Genomic DNA, 20,893 nt, shown 5'->3' with positions numbered 1-20,893 from the left:
CTCTACTGCATTATTATTTTTTCGTTTTGACTGTAAGTTACTGATCCCTTGGTTAAATAAAAGCCAATCACCAGATAATGTACAATCAAATTGCAAGCATAGTACCTTTCAAATACACCAATATTGACATAAAGGTAGTCCTTGAATATTGGTGGTCATAAGGAACTTGTTTTGTGCAGCTTTTCCCAAACCAAATACAGATATTCCTTGATTTTGACTGAAATTGAGCCTACAATTTTGGTCATGTCATGATGGTCATTATGTAACCATGCCCAGTTTTTGCCACAGTTGTTAAGTGAAGGTGGTGATTGTTAAGAGAACAATGATATTGTTAAGTGAATATTCATGAAACAGATCCATTGTTATGGGACATTTTTTGGTAGGAGCAAATGCTAGTTTTCAGCAAAAATGTTGTAAATCAGCAATGGAGACTACCAATTTCACTAGTCTAATTTATTATCAATCAAGTATGGGTGGATAACACTTCAGCCCAGCAGTAGATCAGCCCTTTTGGGAACAGTATTAGATATTTTTGCAACTGACACCTTACAGGGTCCTAGAGTTCTCCAATCATTGTTGTACCAAAAGAACAGTAACAAGAAAAGATTGTATATCATCTCAATAACTCCGGGATAATGCTAAGAAGACATTATAAGAATTGAATGATTTATATGTCATCTGAATGAAGGAGTTCTCTGAAATAAGTTCTGAATATTGAACTCAGATGCTGAACTCAGTTCAAGTCATTCCTCTGTAACTTTGCATCAGAACACACACTTAAATTAGCAGAACAGCCTTAGTAGTCCCATAGGGAACTAGAGCTATCAGCTTAAATTCTCCAATGTTAACAACAACAAAAGAAAGGAGGTGTGGACACAGGGCCAGCCTACAATTAAAGAGAGTGAGGCAATTGCCTTCCATAACAGATGCTAAAAGACTTTTAAGTCTGAATATCTGTAACTCATAGTTTGTTTTGCATTCCCAAAATTATTTTGCTACATTAGAGAAAGGTGAAAACTGCCAGTCTGGGAAGATTCCTGTGAATAGACATAAGCAGTTAAGTACCTAAATGAACTCCTCATGTGTGGAGCTGGTTCTTCACACTTAACATTAAGTGACCCAGACCTAATTCATAATTGTGCTATGCACGTTTACATTTTACATTCTTCTGTCAAATAACAATCTGAAGTTTAAAACCTCCCAATTTTCAATGGTTATCATACAAAATGTGGAAAATGTGAACATTTTCCAAATGTTCATTATATAGATAATTTAAGAAATCACTGTTCAGCAATCTGAATTCAAAGAAGAAAGGAGATGTCAAATGTGTTTAAAGCATATTATCAGCATCAATTTTTTTGAGATTGCTAATTTACTTAAAAATACTCATTGTGGATTGTTTTTTCATGACATTCTTAAAATGTAAAGGTAAAGGTAAAGTTTCTCCTCACACATATGTGCTAGTTGTTTCCGACTCTAGGGGGTGGTGCTCATCTCTGTTTCAAAGCCGAAGAGCCAGTCTTAAAGCTGTCTAGCAGGATTAGCCTTACTCTTTTCCTTACTACATACATTACAATTTAAATCCTTACTGCAAGGCTTTAATTTCACTCCCTCTGACAACTTTACAGTTTGTTGCAGCGTTTTGAAATTAATGTGCCCCATATGCCTATGTAACAGATGTATGCATTCATCATGTTGTTTAGCATTTGTATACACAGAATTAACTACACTTTCATCAGACATTACATACAAACCATTCTTTAAATTAGCAGTAACCATTTTACCTGCTTTCTCTATGAGACATTTATCTCCCCTAAAGGTTACTACATAGCCAATCTTAACTAGAGCTCTTACTGATAATAAATTAAATTTCAGTTTAGGTATATACAACATGGATAAATGCTCATTTACAAATGAACACCTTGCCATATCTTCACCAGATGCTTTCACCTTCCATCCATTTGCCAAAGATACATGTTGCCTGCTGGCAGACATTTTTATAAAACAATTCTTATTTCTAGTAATGCACTGTGATGCTCCACTATCAACAACCCATGAATCATGGCTTATTGGTGCATTTCTAGAGATAGTCAAATTAGACATACCTAAGTTGACATTAGCCTTTCTAGTATACTGTCGTTTTGCATTTTTACAGAATCTAGCTATATATCCCTTAGCCCCACAAGAAAAACATTTTCTAATAGTATAGGCAGTTGAAGGTGACTCTACATGTTGTGGTGGTTTCACTCTCAGTTGCTCTCTTTCCAACCTTCTTCTGGACTCTCCCAACAGACGTGCAGTTATGTCAGTCAATGTTAGTTCATTTCGGGTTAGGACCTCAAGGGACGATACAAAATCATCATAACTCTCATCCAGTGATGACAGAATGATGTAAATTTGATGTAACTCAGAAAAAATGAGTTCTTTTTCATGTAGCTCTTGGAAAACTCCTTTCATAAAGTTTAAATGAGCTAACATATCTCCACCCTTCAGAAGACATACCCTAAACAGTTTGCGGGTAAGATGTATATGTGCACCTACAGTGTCACGTACATATATCTTCTTCAAATTCTCCCAACATCTTGCTGCAGAATTCTCCCCACGAATATGAACTAACTGTTGGTCAGTCAGCGTTAGACCAATTATACACAATGCTCGTTCGTTGCATCTTTGAAACTCTGCTATCTTCTTGGCATCATCCTCGTCATTTGGATCCCAAGTCACGTCCGGTGGATTCTGTACAGCATCCCACAATCCTTCAGTACGCAGAAGTAAGCTGCACTTCATTGACCAGGAAACAGTTTGTTCCATCCAACCGGGTTATCAGTGATAAATTTGCTGATGGTGCGTGTGCCATCTTTCCATAATAGTAAACACTTACAAACTAAACATCTATCTGTATACGGTATTGCGTATCAACACCAACTCTCTTTTTAGTTACGTCTGGAACTCTCTGGGTACACAGGCTACACTGGGCCCATAACCAGTGTTAAGTAATTAAGCTCCCCGTTAGAAGAGCGAGTATGCAGAGAAGCGTAATGAGAGTGATATGGAATAACACGCACAAACCAGCATACAGAGACACTGAATAGTATAAAATATAGTAGTTTACTATGTAGAAATATAGAAGTATTCACAGTCCAGTTAACAGTCCAAGCCATATACAGTTCAGTAATTCAGTTATCAAATAGTCTCCGTTTAACGCACAAAGTAGATAACAGTTGCATACCACAATAACTCACTTTACACCGACCAGCTTCTAACAAACAGAGAGAGAGAACAGCCATTCTGGCTCCCTCTTATAGCTGCTTGAGGTAACAAGCCAATTACATTTCTCTAACATTTAAAGTAACAGTAACATAATCATAGCTTATATACATTGCCAAGCCAAGCCTAGGGTTACATCCCTAACACTCCCACTTAAGCTATCAAAATTTCACTAACTTTTGCTCTTCTGAAATGCACTCCCTCCCTCCTGACAATCCAGACAACATTCCACAACACCAAGTTATCTGAGGAACCATCTCATCCTGCCCCACATTGTCCTGTCTCACTAAGTCAAGCAAGGACAGTATGTTGCCAACTCCATTAGTTAAAGAATTCCAAATGGCAGGATCTGGGAAGTGAACCTCCTTTACCACTGCCAGTTCTTAGGAAAACCTTACCCCCAGAGGTGAGGGTAAAGGGTACCCAAGCTTCTGGACTTCTGAAAAAATGTTAAGACTGGGTATGCCAATTTTAAGGGGGATGAAGTGTGATATGGAATCCTAGGATGGCTGGTTGTTGTTGTTAATTGCAAAGTCATGTCTGACTCATTGCGACCCTATGGACAACGTTCCTCCAGGCCTTCCTGTCCTCTACCATCCTCTGGAATCCATTTAAGCTCATACCTACTGCTTTGGTGACTCCATCCAGCCACCTCATTCTCTGTTGTCCCCTTCTTCTTTTGCCCTCAATCTTTCCCAGCATTAGGCTCTTCTCCAGTGAGTACTTCCTTCTCATTAGGTGGCCAAATGAGGTGGCCAGTTTTGTCTTTAGGATATGGCCTTCTAAAGAGCAGTCAGGGTTGTTCTCCTCTAGGACTGACTGGTTTGATCGCCTTGTAGTCCAAGGAACTTGCAGGAGTCTTCTCTAGCACCATAGTTCAAAGAACTCAATTCTTCAGCGTTTCTTATGGTCCAGCCTTTACAACCATATATTGCAACTGGGAAAACCATAGCCTTGACTATACACACTTTGGTTGGCAAGGTGATGTCTCTGCTTTTTAGTATGCTGTCTAGATTTGTCATAGCTCAGGAGCAAGCGTCTTTTAATTTCTTGGCTGCAGTCCCCATCTGGGGTGATCTTGGAGCCCAGGAAAATAAAATCTGTCACTACCTCCATTTCCTCCCATCTATTTGCCAGGAATTGAGAGGGCCGGATGGCTGTTATCATCAGGTTATTTTCGTCACCTTTTAAACATTTTAATTCTTTAACTTTTAATATTTTAACTCTAACCACTTAATTCCATTTAACTATGTTCTTATTTATGTTTTTATATTATGATATCTTTATAATTATAAACTCTCCATAGTCATTTAGATGAGATGGACAGTCTATAAATGTGATGAATGAATGAATGAATGAATGAATGAATGAATGAATGAATGAATGAATGAATGATTCTGCCCCCCATTCACATATATACACTGAAAGAAAAAGAATTAATAGCAACTTAAAGAAATTTTTGTACCCTTCAAAGCCTAAATGTGGATGCCAATTTACACCTTGTGCATTCATTTTGAAAAGAATGTAGAACTGTTTATATGTTCATAATAATGAAACATCAAATAGATCATTGTAATATGTGGAATATCAACTATATAGAAATGCAATTATTTATTATTTGGAATTTCAAAAACCTACTTCTTTAGAAGATACATAGCATTTTATTTGCCACATTAAAAACACAAAAACCTCTTTTAAACAAGCTAAATCTATAGTCAGCAATAAAAAGCTATAGAATTCAGACTGGTAATAGATTAGGAATGAAAGACACTTTCGTGTCTCAGTAGACTTTCTAGCAAACAATGAAATGCCATTAGAAGATCTCATTTCTTCTGTGTAGCTTTTCAGTTCTTGGATATATGCAAAGACAACAGAAGGCTTCAAAATGGTTGTGACTTCTGGATTATGAAGTAGTGAACCCCAGTCCACTCCCTTGAAAAAATTGACACTGTGACAGCAAAATGGTGAAATGATATTTCTTATGGACTTTATTGCATATTAAATTGTTAAAAATAAGTGCAGAATGTAGAATACTTGTTCAAAGTAAAAATCTATGATCACAATCAACATTGTTATTAAAGTTTACCAGCACAGAATAATATTTGAGGCTTAGGCATATCAATAATTCAGTCTTCCCCAACCTTTAACATAGCAAATAAACTGCAAAACCATATTAGCAGAGAATTCCAAGAGCTGTAATTCTATAAGAATCTGTTGAGCAACAAAAATCCAGTTTGTTTATATATATTTGTTTTCGTAGATTTTCACGGGTGTAGGTATGCTGGTTTTGTTGTATTCAGGTCTTTTCCCGTGTAAGGTTGAGATTGTCTTTGCAACGTTTCGGCAGGATCTCACCTGCCATCTTCAAGCGTGGGCTTTTTTAAGCTAATTAGAGCTAATTAGCTCGAAATAGATCTATCCTAGTCTCTCTTTATTTATTTATCAGTACAAATACAACACACACACACACACACACACACATAGTTTGGTGTTCGTTTGCTGGCTAGGGCTGGTTTCCAGATGTTTGGTAGGTGGGAGGTATCATCACGTTTGTTCATGTTGTGTGGGTGTTTCTCTATTTCGATGGCTTCCATGATTATTCTCTTGTGGAGGTGTTCTGTTTTGGAGATTAACCTGGCTCCTTCAAAGTTGATTTCATGTCCTGTAGCTTTAAGGTGCTGGAAAAGGGAGGAAGTTTTTTCTTTTTTTCTTACTGCGTTCTTGTGTTCTGTGATGCGTGCATTTATCCTTCTGTTTGTTTGTCCTATGTATATTGCTGGGCAGATTTTGCATGGTATTTTGTAGACTCCTTGGTTTTCTAGCTGGATTTTGTCTTTGGGGTTTCTTAACATGTTGGTTCACCCCCACAACATGAACAAACGTGATGATACCTCCCGCCTACCAAACATCTGGAAACCAGCCCTAGCCAGCAAACGAACACCACCCACCACCCAAGCCGTTAAAATACAAAACAAAAATGCACACACAGCCTGCACCAATCAGCACCAATCTACCAATCATGATACAACCACACAACCAATCATTCCACTTACTGAAACAAACCCAGCACCCCATCCCCTCCCACCAAGACTTACAGAAAGACGGCAGCTCCGGTCACATTTTAAGCCCACAGCTTGAAGATGGCAGGTGAGATCCTGCCGAAACGTTGCAAAGACAATCTCAACCTTACATGGGAAAAGACCCGAATACAACAAAACCAGCATACCTACACCCGTGAAAATCTACAAAAACAAATATATATATATATATATATATATATATATATATATATATATATATATATATATATATATATATATATATATATATATATATATATATATATATATATATATATATATATATATATATATATATATATATATATATATATATATATATATATATATATATATATATATATATATATATATATATATATATATATATATATATATATATATATATATATATATATATATATATATATATATATATTTGTTTTTGTAGATTTTCATATATATATAGTTCGAATCCCAGTAAGGGTATGGCTAGCTGATGAGAGCTAAATAGCTCGAAATGGATCTATACTAGTCTCCCTTTATTTTATCAGCACAAATACAACATATATATTATATATATATAAATTAGACAGATTTTACATGTGACAAGAGTTTTATTAATGTCTTTAAAACAACTGGTATAGGGTTTCCTGCCTAAGCAGAGGATTGGACTAGAAGACCTCCAAGGTCCCTTACAATTCTATTCTATTCTATTCTATCTCCATAGAAACGTTGTAATTATGTACAAAATGTCCCTTCATAAATGAATTTTTTACACATTTCCCCTAACATAAATAAATGATGAACTAATATAAATGTATGATAGTAATTCTGATCTTTGATTCATTAATCTTCATTGTATATTTTGAAAATATGATCTTTTCTAATGCAAATCATTTTGTAAATATTATTGCTCGTTTTTATAGCTGATGTTCAATCATACTGATTGCATATTTACATTAAATCTAACTGAGTAACTTAGATCTGTTGTAAAGATGCAATCAGCACGACCGGACATCAGCTGATATATTTAAGCACATTTCTCAGCTGTGATAATAGCATAACTTTCTTGTTGATTTTTTTTACCAACCTAAGGAAAGAAAACAGAAAGATAGTATAATACTTAAGAATAATTACTTAAATCAATTAATTTTTTTAGGAAGTGAAATATTCGTGCAAAAACAAAGCAAATATCCTTATTTATTATTAATGTTTTCTTATGTTCTCATAAAAAGCAAAATACAGAGATAAAGATAGAAGTAGGAAATTTAGGGACCAGGATGGGAAATGGAAGTCCATTTTTAATGGAGGTAAAGTCTTCAAAAAATGCATGGGACAGTCAGAAATTACCAAAGGCTGAATTAGACCAACAGGATAGAGCTTTTCTGCTGGCTTACAATGTTGTTATTCTGGGCAATCAACTTATCTACCATTTATGAGGATGGTGTCTTCTGTTCTCACCATTTGTTACTGCCCTCCAATGTGCCTAGTAGTAGAGTTTGTTTTCTGTTGCTTCCTAGCATGACCACATAAGTCTTATTTTAATTTAATAAGTGTAAATGGAAAGTAGCAATGTACAAATTGCAAGTTTTTACTTTGCTGTTGCATTCCCTGAACAAAATATGTCTTTTGAGAACAGTTCTCAATTTTCAGATCAGACACTTTTGTGGCTAACCAAGCTCTTTCCAGTTGTTATTACTTATTTCTGCTAAGCTTCCCCCCTCCCCATAGATTATTTGTTGCCAGATTTGGGGGACAATGTGAGGGGAGGGGTCATATTTTCACAGTCCTAAAACCAGATGTGCTACACTTTTAGCTCCAAAACAGCCTAATATTTGAGAATCACAATTCTAATGTTGGCGAGATTAGTGAAAAACCTGAGTTACAAACTAAATGTAGCAGTGAAAGCAAGAATGGCAAACACTGTTAGGATTTTTAAAACGCTCACCATCATATGAGTGCCAATTTACATGAAACAGAAAACAGTTCTTGAAAATAATACTGATATTTTGTAACCCAAAGTAGTAAAGCTAAGGAATGATATAAATGCATATCTTTAAACATTTGGCTGTGATTATCATATTTGTATTCTAACATAAAATGTCATCTGACATTAATTGAGTCCACAAGTACTCCCTGTTGCTTGATATACTCTCAAAAACTGTCCAATTACATTGTTTTGTGATGCTACCATGGCAGCTGATAGGATCAGAAGATAAAACTCAATAACTACACAACTGTAGGAAATTATTTCATGTATTGGGTCTTGGCCAAAAGTTTCAATAAGAAGAAATAATGAAAGGTGTTCTATAACGTTGCAATGTAAAGTTTGCCCTGTGTGCAACATGTGTAAAAAACACAACCATAATTACACTATATTATTATGACAGGTTGTCATTATATTGCTGTTTGTTATATCATGATATTGTTGTTCTTATAGTTAGGAAAAGATTTTTATGAATGGATACAAGAGTGTTAAGGTTTCCATTGGCCTCAAGGTTTTTATAAAGTTATCATGGGGTGATTCAGAATGGAAACAAAACAAGACAGAAGAAAGATATCAATACATTTTCATCTATCCTAGCAATAACCTGTAACTAGATTTTGCTATAGGTTGCTTTTTTAAAGGAAGTTAAAGAGAACTGAATATAAATATTTTCAGTTTAGAGGCCATTAGTAAGGAAACAATACATAATAAGCTATATGGGGAGTCAGTTGGTTATGGGATGAGAACTAACCACGATTGTATTAAATGAAAGCCATTTCATATGTTTTATTCAATCTGCTCCAAGTGGTCCAAATCACTTTATCTTAAACCAAATAAGATCCTCACACTCACTGTTGGATACTCTACCCCCTCCTCCTTTGAATCCCTTTCCTCTAACTTTTCTCCAGCCACATCATACATTCTTTTTTTCCCTTCCTCTTCCTGCAATATTCCTGAACATCTTTTCTCTTTAAGTTTTAAAACAGTATAGATGCTCTGTGGAGCAAAGCTAAAGTAACCGCTGACATCTTAATTTCTCTAGGGGCCTTCACTGGAGGAAGAAAAAAAGTTCATTGAATTAAAAAGTTGTGGTTGGCCCAGAATTTGGCCTTTAGAGTCTTGGACTAGTGGCCAATAATCAAATGGTTTGGCTTCATTGCATTAACAGTAGATCAATTCAATTTATCCCATTTTTGCTCTCTACTGGAATTTTGTCTTTGTTCATGTGGTGTGAATTTCTGTTAGTTTTGCAGCTAATAAATCCTGTGCTGCCCAGAACAATGAGTGCAACCATCAAGTTACTGATGCAAAAAAATCTTTAAAAAATCTAACATGGGTGAGTTGTTCTGCAATGAACCAGAGTTTGCCTACCACAGTTAATAAAAAGGAATCCCTTGCATTCTTGGCTTTTTCAATCTTCAGAGTACATGAATGAATTATTTCAAATTCTGGCACTTGCAATGTTCTTGTACAGATTTGCCAAATACAATTCCTGCTACAATTACCTACTGTACTGAAGTTTTTCATTATCATCAGTAATGAATATTAAATATAAGAAATTTAATGTCATAAATTTGAGGTTTTCAAAATATGGGAGCTAGATCAGAAAGTTTCTATTTCCTGTTTGGTTGGGCAATATATTTTTATTGGGCAAACTAAAAAGAGCAGATTCCAAATTTCCATTTAAAATGTTTTCTGGAATGCATAGCTAATTTCTTGCAGACTTGAGTTTTCAGCTTTCATATAATGTTGCAATAATAGTCTAAAGATTCTGTTCAAATAATTTCTAAATCAAGTATATGATTTAGCCAAAGTAAAGCAAAGATAAACAAACCTAAGAAAAGTTCTGCTTTGATATTCTGCGAAGAGCTATACTTTGTATTATAACTGAAAGTAGCAGATTGAAAAAAGCTTTAATTTTGGTTGTATTGCAAGTTCTGGAAGATCAGTATTTCTGATTGGAAGCAGCTCAAAGCATCATATAACTTAAGGGATAAAATTCTAACTATGACATTTCCAGTTTTAGATTGTATCAGTTTTTAACACTTGTGATACCAGGAATTACAAATTGTATATACCATTATTATGTAGAAATGAAGTATATTCTTAGTATATCATATACATGCTGAGGAAGTTAAAATAAATTTTGCAGTGTTGCTGAAAACATAAGTGCAGCTGAGAATTGGCAGGTTTCTACTCACTCAATTTCCTTTGTATGTTGAATCACAGATATATGTACACATTACATAAAGCTTTGTAACCCCAAGAAGGCAAAATGAATTTTGAATTCTCCATTATTGCAAGTTTCTTTTCCAGCATGTTTAATTTTCAAAGGCTGTTGCCATTCTGAATTATACAAAATGCTCTTGTATAATAGTTCTATCAGTAGACTTACCATCTGTTCTCTGTTTTCAGAAACAGACATATGTTCCTCTTTATCCAGTATATCCATCAGTTTGCTACAACAAATTTAATGAAATGGAAATCCGGTCAAGGTGACGTTTATTTCATGTGCTTATGTTCCAGTTCATTTTTATAACGTCACACAGGTCAGTCACACCCATTGAGGCCTCTTCCTTAAAACTAAGAAACTATAGTCTGACTCCTCAGTGATGTTATTGTACATTCAATGAAGAGGGACTTCTTTGCCATTGCCCCTGCTTTGTGGAACATCTTGTCCTCAGAATTACTTAGCCTTCTGTAAAGAGGTCAAAACTTGGCTGTGTAATCTTGAGTAGAGGACAGAGGGAGCCATACAGTTATGGGACTGATTTGGTCCCATCAGAACTCCTCCACTACCTGTATTAACAACTCCTAATCTCCTCATCTTGGAAGTCTTAATTTTTTGTAATTTATTTCCAATGAATGCATAGGATAAGAATAAAGTTGCATTTGGAAGTTGGACCTCCAAAAACATTTGGGGGAAGGATACTCTGCCAATAATCAACAATAATTGTAGGTTTGAGATTGGGTTGCCTTTTCTCAGAGATATAAAATGGATGCTGCTTTGAAGATTGAGGGCCATGATGGGAATGCGAATATGACCTTGGTCTTTGCTTGTAAATTCACCAGGCATATATTGTAGTTTTGTGAAAGCCTTTTGCACATAAGTACTAGAGGGAGAATTAGTGTAGAAGATTCAAAGACATCAACAATTATTGTTAGACTTCCAGTTGACGTCACAGTAAGAATAGCTGGAAAATAGCTAAGCTTCACTGGATTCTGTGAAATGCAGCTGTCAAGTGCTTGCTGGGAGACCCTACGGGGTTAAGCCACCCTGGAGGGATGGTAAAGTTAAAATTGGGGAAATAATAGCACATATATAGATCTATAATGGGATGTATTATAAACATAAATATATTAAGATTAGGAAGTGTAAAACTAGGACTAAGTATATCTAAAGGTATTATTATGATTAACAGGATACAAAAGTGTATTGGAAAATATAGTTTTCAAGGATTATAAATTCAGGGAATTTAGATATATAACCTTGGGAGAAATTAAATCTTATTGACAACTGGTTTTATTGGTGTTTATATTGAGATATGGAAAATGTGGTGGAACGCTGAGCGATATTTATAATATTAAAATATTATATTATAGGAGTTAATAAGTATATTGTATAAAGAAATATTACTGATGCTTACATATACTTTTGGAGAAAGTGATGAAAAATCATAAAGAGAGAATAGTATTGTTTAAAGATAATGAGATAAGAACCCCCAACAATGGGAAAAATAAAGAAATAAGTATAAATTGGGAAAACAGTATAATATAGATTGATACATAGAAGAATATATTGAAGTTGGAAGATAAAAATTCTGTATATGTAATTGTATTATTAATGTGAGCACTGTGTGAAAAATATATTAAAGCAGTCATTACACTGTTCACAAAAAATGTTGATTGTTAAAGAAAAACTGCAAAACACAAACACACACACACACACACACACACACACACACTGTATTTCGCTCTCTCTTAATATTTCAACTCCCCAAAACAAGCTACAGCTCTTTATAAAGATAGCTTTTATTTGTAAAAATTTAGGCACATTGAGGGATCTCGACTGAGAGACCAGAATGTCTAGGGCAAGAAACCAAAATCTGCTTCTGAAATCTAAAGTTTCAGTATTAGTAGTAAACCCAAAATATATTTTGCTTGTTGTGATCGAGTGTATGTACATACGTACATACATACATACATACATACATACATACATACATACATACATATGTCTGAATGTACTTTATTGTTTGTTCATTTATGTAAATCTACATATATTGGCTTATAAACCAAGTATGGTTTGGGTATTACCTATTAATTTAGGCTTCATCATGTAGGCCATAATGAGTACTGAACAATATTCTGACTGTTTCCTGTTTATCTTTCCTGTTTAATATTTATGTTATTAAATAGGGAAAAATATTCAAATATTTGAGTGCATATTTGCGATACAAAGCTACAGTGTATATGAATACTTACAATGCAAATATTATGGCTTTTAAAAATTATATTGCATTTATATTAGGATTTAAATATGTTGTATTTAATATTTTAGGACACCTTTATATTATAAATTATAAAAATTGCTTCAATCTGAAATTTTACACTGAACTAAATTCCAATGAACTAAATAAAGTATAAATAGGAGTCTGCTGTAAATGGAATTCCTCAAAGCTACTTTTAATAAAATGGAATTCCTATCAGGACAACTGAGCCTCAAGAAAATAATTACTAAGATTTCTATATGTAGCTTAGTTTCTTTTCAATTTTGGTGGGGGGAAAATTAAAGCCGTATGGCAAAGAAATTTGCTGGGTGGTTAAAAAAATATCCAGTTACTGGATTACACTAAGTAGCTGACATGCTCTACTGCTGACAAAGGTCAACCTAATCTCTAATTATTTTCCCTGTCAAAAACTATTCAGTTTTATAACTTTGTAGATCACCAGAAATATCTTTGGTATTCTGCTAAAAAAAAATTTAAAAAGAAAAAGAAAATTAGTGCATGTAGGCTCTGAGCAATGGAGGTTGTTAGATCGGGTAATGGATAGGCACACACAGGCTAATGGTAACAACAGCTCTTTATTAAGTACAACAAGTGAGAACAATCCAGCGAAGGTTGAGTCTGACAGCAGCCCTTTTATAGGGAGCTGTCAGACCCTTTGACCAATGAAATTAAACCTTTGTTCCCACCAGAACAGAGGACCTTGGTGGAAATCACTGTAGTTGAAGCTAGTATGTAACACCCCTCCCTCTTAGATGGAACAATCCTACTGGTCACGTAGTCACACAGGTAGGCGGGCTTTTGGGTTTCTCTGCCTGAGCTGCGCAGTTCAGTCGGAGGATGTTCTTTGAGCAGGTCGGACGGACCTGTTTGCTCAGCAGCTCTGCTTGATGGAATCTCCTGGAAACTTTCACAGGCCACTGCTGGAGCTTCTAGAGCCGGTTCGCTCGAAGCTCGCTGCGAGCCTGCAACACAGCCAGATAAGTTCCCCGGTACCCTCGGGCTTGAGCTGCCTGTGGAAGGAGTGGTGTGTTGCTCCCTTTGGGTAGGGCTTTGGCTAACTCATGCAGGAGTTACCTCTGGTTGTCTAAGAATGGAGTTGGAGAGGCGTTCACGGAGTTGGTCAACATGCCTTCTCCAATTCTGACCGTCCTCGAGCTCTACAAGATAAGAGCGAGGCCCGGTGATGCCTATCACTGTGGCAGGAATCCACAGAGTTCCCCCAGCGTAGTTGTGGGTGTAACTGAATCCCCTATGCTAAAGTACTGAATTTTGCTTGTGGAGTCAGGGGGCAATGCGGCAGAATAGTTTGGGTGTAGCCGGTCTAAGTGGGACCTTAGCTGGCGACCCATGGGAAGCTCAGACGGGCTTCTCCCTGTAGTGGCACTGGGTATGATGTGCTGAACTAGCAAATAGTAGTCAACCCGTGTTTGCCAATCTCCCGGGCCTATCCTAGTGAGGGTCTCTTTTGCAGATCTCACCATTCTCTCCATCGGGCAGGCCGTGCATGGAGAAAAGTCTCCATAGTACCTTGATGACTGCTTCTGCCATAGTGGAGGTCATCAGGACTACCTCTAGCCATTTTGAGTAGACATCCACAACTATGAGGAAAGTCTGGCCATGAACTGGACCAGCAAAATCAATGTACACCCTAGACCACACCTTGAGGTCGCTCCCACTCCTTAGCGGGCGTCTCTGGGGTAGCTGGTCTGAAGTCCTGGCACGGTGTGCAGGTAGCCACCCATTCTTCGATCTCCCTGTCCATGTTAGGCCACCACACGTAACTCTTAGCCAAAGACTTCATCCTGACAATTCCAGGATGCCCTATGTGTAAAGCCTCTAATACTCCAATGCACAGTTTGGGTGGAACAACTACTCGGCAAACAACCATTTACAACAGGTAACTCGTCACATTTACAATGGTACATTTTGAATTCAGACCCAACAGGCCCCTTGGGCCACCCCCTCCACACCAAGTTCAAAATTTGTTTGATGGTGGAGTCCTTTGCAGACGGGCAACCTCACTGGACGAGACAGGATCAGTCTCTATACAGTCAATGAGAAGGATTGGCATCTCGGGGGTAGGGTCAGCAAGAAGTTCTGGCAGTGGACAGCAGCTCAAGGCATCGGAGGGCCCCAAAGTGGAGCCTGGTCAGTGGATGAGACGGTAGGAGTAGGCAGCAAGGAAGATGGTCCATCTGGTCATCCATGGTGATAATGACACAGGGGCACGACGGTCCCCAGCCAGTAAGCCCAGTAGCAGTTTGTGGTCCATAATGAGTTCTAAATCACGGCTGTATAGGTACTCATGGAACCTTTTTACTCCAGCCACTGCAGCCAAAGCCTCACGTTCCAGCTGGCTGTAGTTCACCTTGGCAGCGGACAAGGTCCTAGAGTAAAAGGCTATTGGAGCCTCAGTTCCGTTAGGCATGCAGTGGCTGAGGACGGCTTCGATGTTGAACCGTGAAGCGTCGCAGGTCAACACCAGTGGCAGGGTCTGGCTGTACTGCACCAGGAAGGTGTCCGCTGACAGAAGTATTTTTACCATGGCAAATGCGGTGGCTTCGGCTCTGCCCCAGGATCACTTTGCGTTTTTAGCCAGGAGACTGTGTAAGGGCTCAGCAACGGTGGCTTTCTGTTTAAGAAAGACGCTGTAGAAATTAAGGAGCCCGAGAAACACCTGTAGCTCAGTTTGATTGCGAGGTGTAGGGGTGTCCTGGATTGCTTTAATTTTTTTCGAGGTTGGGTGAATCCCAGAGCCATCGATTAGGTACCCTAGGAATTCAACCCTTGGGACGTTAATTTGGCATTTTTCTTTCTTGAGACAGGGGCCTTTGTCTCTAATTCGAGCCAAAACAATTTGTACACATTTGAATAATTGCGTTTCATTTGCAGCTGATACCAAATGTCATCAAAATAGGGGATGACTTCTGGAATCCCCTGCAAAAGCCATTTCATGACACTTTGGAACAGTCCAGGGGTGATACTAACACCAAATTGCAGGTGGTGACATTTGAATGCACCCCTGTGCGTCACAATGGTTTGGGCCTCTGCTGTAGCACCATCTACAGGCAATTTTTGGTATACCTGTGCCATGTCCAATTTAGCGAATACTTTGCCGGGGCCTAATGAATGTAATAGGTGCTGTAAAATTGGTACAGGGTAAGCGCTTTGTTGTAACACTTTATGGATTGTGCATTTGTAGTCCGTGCAGATGTGGACAAACCCATCAGATTTGACAGGTGCCATTATAGGAGTCTCCCAGCATGCGTGATCAACCGCTCTGGGATTCCCTGGCCTACGAGCTTGTCAATTTCCAGATCTATTTTGGGGCGGAGAGCAAAAGGTACTCTCCTGGGCTTTAGCCTTATGGGGGCTATGTTGGGGTCTAAATTAAAGGAGATTGAAGTCCCCACATACTTACCCAGACCAGTGCTGAAGACATCCTCAAACTCCTTAAAAATCGCTCCAGCACTTTCGTCTTTCAAGGCGTTGATACCCAGAAGGCTATGCAGGTCGCCGCTGACTACCGTCACTGGGAGTTGGCTGCTGTATTTCTTGAATTTCACCCGGAAGATGCCCTGGTCCACGATGGGGACTCAGTTCCCCTGGTAATTGCAGAGGCGGATGTCAGGGGCACGTAGATGCTGCTTCTTCAGGCTAGGGATAGCCTGCTTGAGCATGGACCATGGCATGATGGTCAATGATGACACGGTGTCAATCTCCATCTCGCATGGAGAGCCGTCAATGAGGACTGTGACTTTCAGCTTTTTTGGCTCTCTAGTGTGGACTTGGCCATTTGAGGTGTGGTAGATGACTCTGGCATCACCCTCTAAGCACCATGGTGGCTTCTGCCATGTCCCTTGGTTGGGCCTCTGCTGATGGTTAGCTCAGCTTCTTGGCTGCCAGGTTGTCGTGGGGTACTCACTTCTGCACACCTTGGCAATGTGAGCTTTTCACTCACAGCGCTGGCAGGTAGCGTTGCGGAAACAGCAAACAAATTGGGCATGGTCTCCTCCACAGCTAGCACAAGGCGGGAATCATTGTTCGAATTTGCACGCCGACTTGGCGTAGCTACTGTGCATGCGGCAGCTGTCATCTTCTTCGCCTTCAGAGCTCTCAGCCTCTGAAGCCTTGCAGTGAACGCATGTATTCTTGTGGAGTATATTGACACTGCAATGTCTCTGTGGACTTGACAGCCAATTCTGATGCCCTGACCTCATCCAAGGCAATTGGTAGAGTGAGGTTAGACTTGGCAAGTAACCTCCTCTGTAAATTAATGTCCTGCATACCGCAAATTTCAAGGTGTTGATCACCATCTTTAAAGCGCTCCATGGCACGGGACCTAGTTATTTGCGGGATCGTATCCTGCCCCATACATCCCTGCGACCAATTCGCTCTCACAGAGAGGGACTCCTCCAGGTGCCGTCCACTAAGCAATGCCAGAGGGCGGCGCCGAGGGGAAGGGCCTTCTCTGTGATGGGCCCAGCCCTCTGGAATGACCTCCCACCCGACATTAGGACAACTACCGATCTCCGCTCCTTCCGCACGAAACTCAAGACCCACCTGTTCTTACTAGCTGGCCTGGCTTAAATTACAACTACATTTTCTAATCCCCCCTGGACAATTTTAAATTTAAACTAACTGATTTTTTGGGTATTTTAATCATTTTAAATTTTATTGTGTTGTTTTTAACTTATGATTATTTATTTATCTATGAATTGTACAATGTTTCATTACCTCCTCCTTGTCATTTATTTGTATATTGAGTTGTACGCCGCTCCGAGTCCCTTGGTGGAGAGGTGCAGCCTATAAATTGAATTAATAATAATAATAATAATAAAAAAATTATGTGGTCAAAAATGAGTTTGTCTAGGTCTAGGAACTCGCAGTACACTGCGGCCTTTCAACATATTCATTGATTAATTCGCCTTGCCGCTGGTTGCGAATGTTAAATTCATGCAGACGAACATGCTTAGATGGCTTGGGAGCATAGTGGGTCTTCAGTGTCTGCTGGAGCATGGACAAAGCGACCGATTGTAGTGGTGTTGGTTCTGACAGGTCTTTGGCAGTTTCGAACACTTCCCGTCCACAGTAACCGAGGAACATGTTCTTCTTGTGGCCTACAGAAAGGCCCATGAGGTCGTTGGCCTCGAAGAAGCAGTCAAACTGTAGTATATACGAGTCCCAGTGCTCGGTGACTGGGTCATATGGAGGCAGCGGGGCTGCATGGCCATTTTGTGTCCTGAGGGTGTTTTGAGTTTGCCACTTAAAATGGCTGCTCGAAGCCGCGCTGAGCTCCATGCTGGATGTACTTGCTGGATTTCTCTGCTTTTTCAGTTCGCCTAGTTGCCTTCCAATTCCACCTTCGTCGCCAGTGTTAGATCGGGTAATGGATAGGCACATACAGACTAATGGTAACAACAGCTCTTTATTAAATGCAACAAGGGAGAACAATCCAGCAAAGGTTGAGTCTGACAGCAGCCCTTTTATAGGAAGCTCTCAGACCCTTCGACCAATGAGATTAAACCTCTGTTCCTGCCGGAACAGAGGACCTTGGTGGAAACCACTGTAGTTGAAGCTAGTATGTAACAGAGGTGGGTTCTGATTTTGTAAACGATATGTTTTATTTTTTTCTTCTTCTTTTGGATGAAAAAAATCAATCTGGACTTTTACAACTGTTTGGGAACTTCAGAAGAAGAGCCTTCAGAGTGGCTAGCATGATCTAAACAGGAAAGAATAGTGTCTACATAAACAGCTTAAATTCCTGCAAAAATAAAATTAAAGACAGGCTATATCTAAATCTGGTTTATGGAAATGTAGCAGCACCTGGTACTAAAAAGACAAAACAATTACACTAGATCATCGATTTGGTGCTTGAAATGGGATATATTTCAAAACCAAGAGTCAAATATATATATATATATATATATATATATATATATATATATATATATATATATATATATATATATATATATATATATATATATATATATATATATAATAGGCAAAATAAAATTTGTATTATACTAGACCTCATATTAGAATAATTAGACAAAGCATAATTAGACAATCATACAAGATTTCATCCAAGATTCAAGATACAGTGGAACCTACAGTCATGATCGTAATCTGTTCCAGGACTTTGGGTTGGCACATGATTTGGTCGTGACTGGAAGAAAGACTGATTGTATATGTGTGCACACAAAAAAAGGCACAGAAGGAGAAATTGCTGCGGCAGAGAAAACCGCTGCAGCTGTGGTTGCTCGCCACCCAAGGATGTGTTTGTGAACAGAGTGAAACATTTAGCAGATTTTTTTTGTTGGCACCCAATTTGGTCGTGGAGAGAAGTGTTTGTGACCCGAGGTTCCACTGACACAACATTTTTATACTGGCAAACATAGTAAATGTTTGATGACATTTAGACTAAAAAAAATTAGGTTCTCCATGGTGAGATAAGGCAACACTTAAAAATGGTTCTGCCATTTGAGCAATCTCTGATCAGTTTTAAGCAGTGACATGCAGTCAGGGGAGGCAGGGGAGGCACAGCCTCACCACTGTCATCATGAAAAGAAAAAAAATGTAAAAGGAAAAAGCTGAGCTAGTTGCTGCCTCACCGTGGATGACTCTGCTTAACTGTTTAAAAAAGCCTCTAAAAAGTGCCCTCTACTATGAGGCAGGAGAACTGCATGCCTCATCGAGTCTGACTTTAGGCGTTTTATGATCACTCGAGCAGAGTTAAGCAAGGGTTAAAAGCCTAAAGGTTCCTGACATAGGTGAGGCATGCAGTTCTCCTGCCTCATAGTAGAGGGCACTCGTTTGGGCGGGGCTTCTTCAGAGGACCCGAGGCAAGAGAAGAGTTGCAATCCTCTCTGAAACAGTTGGAAAAGGTACGTGTGGGTTAGAGGGAGGGGGAGGAATTCAAACTTCAAAGTGTAGTTTGATTGCAGGCAGAGCCACGTTGCCTTTTCAAACCTGTAATAAGTGAAGCTGGGCTGGATCCTTCCGGGGCTGGGGGAAAGTGTGTGTAGTCCAATCCAACTTCTGTGTGTGCCTGTGTGTGTGTGTTTGAGAGGGGGGGGAGAGAGGGAGGAAGGAGGGGAAGGGAGAAGAAAAAGAAAAAGAAAAAAGGAATCTTCTTTTGCAAAGGAGAAAAACAAATGCTGTTGCTTTAAATCGGAACTGAGCATGCCTGGCTGTGGAATTCTGGGAGTTGAAGTCCACAAGTCTAAAAAAATTTGAAACCCACCACTGGGTCAGTGCCTCACCAGCCATAAACCTCACTGCACGTCACTGGTTTTAAGAGTAATAGTTCCAGGCCCTCCTCTAAATAAAGTTGGTCTCAATCAGGAGCAACATCCTTCTCAACATAGGGGATTGAGAGAGGTCAGCACACCCTTTTTATATATGTCACTTACAAAAAAAAACAGAGGTAAGGTGGCATTTCCATTGCACAGTCAACTGAAAGCAATCTTGAACTTTTTGTATGCTTCTAGCAGAAGCTACTAGTCCCACAGATAGCTAGTTATAGATACTGGGCTAGTTTGGAGCAGTAACCTATTCCTGAATAGATGATAACTTCCAAGTGTAGTATACAGTATTATATACTATCTACAAATGGATCTGACATTTTTATAGTTCACTATGCAGCACTATGGGTTGCATGACTGTGATTTCTACTATTAAAGACTGGCTCCCCATACCTGAGAATTCAGCACTTGCTCTTCTTTTTGATAAAAATCTATCTGGCAAAACTCACTGAAGATGGGAAGATAGTAACTAGGCAGATTTAGATAGGAAAAGACAATGTAGGGCAGTGATGGCGAACCTATGGCACGCGTGCCACAAGTGGCACGCGGAGCCATTTGTCAGGGCATGCAAGGCACTGCCCTGTCAGCTGGCCAGCGCTCATGCGCGCACTGGCCAGCTGAGTTCACCTTTTTAAAAGCTATTTTTCACCTTCCCCAGGCTCCAGAGGCTTCATAGGAGCCTGGGGAGGGCGAAAAGAGCCTCCCCCGCCCCCCCCGGAGGCTTTAGGGACCGTCCGGAGGCTTCCCTGAAGCCTT

Source organism: Natrix helvetica (genome assembly GCF_964273705.1).
Source record: "Natrix helvetica genome assembly, chromosome: Z".
NCBI classification, from domain to species: domain Eukaryota; kingdom Metazoa; phylum Chordata; class Lepidosauria; order Squamata; family Natricidae; genus Natrix; species Natrix helvetica.
The sequence above is the reverse complement of the archived record's forward strand: the minus strand, read 5'-3'. Positions refer to the sequence as shown.